This window comes from Geospiza fortis, unplaced genomic scaffold (assembly GCF_000277835.1).
Source record: "Geospiza fortis unplaced genomic scaffold, GeoFor_1.0 scaffold188, whole genome shotgun sequence".
Lineage (NCBI taxonomy): Eukaryota > Metazoa > Chordata > Aves > Passeriformes > Thraupidae > Geospiza > Geospiza fortis.
This window is the reverse complement of record NW_005054337.1, coordinates 3,811,480-3,814,071: the sequence shown is the minus strand read 5'-3', so window position 1 is coordinate 3,814,071 and position 2,592 is coordinate 3,811,480.

The window sequence follows — 2,592 nt, the reverse complement described above, 5'->3', positions numbered from 1 at the left end:
CCCGGGCCCCCCCAGCCGGGACTGTCGGGACCCCCCAGGCTCCCGGGGCTCTCCAGCGCTCCCCTTAGCCGCCGGGACCCCCGGGAAGCAGTAGCCCTCCCCCAGGACAGCCCGCAGCCCCCCAGGGCTATCTCGGTGCCCGGGACCCCGCATCGCCTCCCGCCGGCATCCCCCGGCTCAGCCCGCCGGGTCCCAGCGCGCCCGGAGCGGGAGCGGGAGGAGGAGGAGGAGGAGGGTTCAGGTGAGAGATCCCAGGGTGGGGAGGCGCAGAGGCTGAAAGCAGCCCAGCAGTGAGTGGGACCCCGGACGGTGGGTGCCTTTGTCCCCAGCCGAGGCTTCGCTGTCCCCCAGTGTGACGGTGTTCGCAGGGGTCCCAGGACGAGGGGAGAGACGAGAATGTTGACTCCATGTTCCAGAAGGCTGATTTATTATTTTATGATATATATTACATTAAAACTGTACTAAAAGAATAGAAGAAAGGATTTCATCAGAAGGCTAGCTAAGAATAGGAAAAGAAAGAATGATAACAAAGGCTTGTGTCTCGGACAGAGAGTCTGAGCCAGCTGGACTGTGATTGGCCATTAATTAGAAACAACCACATGAGACCAATCACAGATTCACCTGTTGCATTCCACAGCAGCAGATAATCATTGTTTATATTTTGTTCTTGAAGCCTCTCAGCTTCTCACGAGGAAAAATCCTAAGGAAAGGCTTTTTCAGAAAATGTGTCTGTGACACCCCAGGGCAAGTGGAGCTGAGGGTGAGGAATCCTTTATTTCTCATCCTCAGGAGGATGGGAGCAGAGATGCCGTTGAGATCCACAGCCTTTCCCGTTTACCTGGGGCTGGGGCAGAGGAATGGCAGCCCTGAACACGGGGTAGTGACCTCCTCATGCTGTCCTTCCTGTAGCCATCCCTGTCTCATGTCGCCATGATATTTTCTGAAAACTCCCTTTGCCAAGATTTTTCTCCTGAGAAGCTGAGAGGCCTCAGAAACGAAATGTAAACAAGAATTATCTTGGCGCATCTTTGTAACAGGTGCATCTTTGATTGGTCTCATGTTGTTGTTTTTAATTGATGGCCAATCACAGTCCAGCTGTCTCAGACTCTCTGCTCAGTCACAAGATTTTATTATCATTCCATTCTATTCCTTGCTAGCCTTCTGATGAAATCCTTTCTTCAATTCTTTTAGTATAGTTATAATATATAATTTTCTTATAATATATATCATAAAATAATAAATCAGTCTTCTGAAACATGGAGTCAAGAGTCTCATCTCTTCCCTCATCCTGGGAGCCCTGCAAACATCACCAAACAAGCATAGTGTCACTTCTGAGGGAGAAGGCTTAACCAGTCCTGGACTGGGAGATTCCAAATCTTTCCAGCAATGAGCCTGGGGTATCTGGTATCTCCCTGGTGGCCAGGCTGGGAGATGCAGTGTCTCCATGATGGTCAGCAGGAGACACAATTTGCTACCAGCTCCATGCTTGCTCCTGTCATCTCTACAATCTGTCAGAAAATGCATTTTCAAATTGAAAGAGCAATTGTGCTAAGGGCACCCTAACCTGTGGAGTGGAGGAGAGAACGAGGGGAGAATTCTCTTTTTATTAATTAGATTTCAATTAAAGGCAGAAATGTGCTGTTAATCCCAGACACTGAGGTGCATATCCAAAGTGTGAAGGATCATTCTCATGCTGAGGGATTCAAGTCCAGCATTTCACAGGCAAATTTTTAAACATGAGCTGTGCAAATCTGGGTGGATGAAAAGCCTTTTGCCTCAGCCCAAGGAGCAGCACTCTGTCCCCAGGCTTTCACTTGCTGTGGCAAATAGTATTTTCCCCTTTGCTTTGGGAAACTTTATGCTACTCTTTGGCAGACAACAATCCATGTAGGTTTTTACTATTTCCCATGATATTTCATTCACCTATGGGTCAATTTTAAAGGACAATTATTGTCTTCTTCTCTTTCCATTTGGTTTCCTTAGGGCTCCACTAGCAGCCTGTACCAGGTCCTCTGTGTCCCAGCAGCCTCACACCCTCTATGGCCCCAGGTTTGGGGGATGGCAGCTCCTGTCCCTCACTGCCCTTCTGTGGGAAGGTCTGGCAGTGTGGGCACATCTGTTTGCTCACATAATCCAAGGGGTTGTCTGTTTTGGTGCTCTGGAGTGACCCAAAACCAGACACAATTGCAGCACTTCATCCCACTGCTGCTGTCTCACAGTAATGCTGCACATCCTCAGGATGTGGACTGTGTCCTAGAGCTGTGTGTGGAAGAGGAGAAGGGACAAATCTGGCTCAAATATCCCAAGAGGGGGGTTGGGGTTCATTTGCTTCCTCAAACCCATGCCAGGAATTGGCTTTGTGGGATCAGGAAACAAAATCAAGACAGACTCTTACAAGTACTGGAAAAAGCTTTGTTTTGGTTCAAACCTGGAACACTGTGCAGGATAATTGCAGGTAATTATTTCCCTGGCTGCTTTGCTCTGTGGCACAGACAATCCAGCAGTTATTAGTGCAGATAACAACAGCACTAAAGCACCCCACTGCAGCAGCTCCTCCTGCCTGTCCCTGAGCTGCTCGTGTCCATCCCCAGG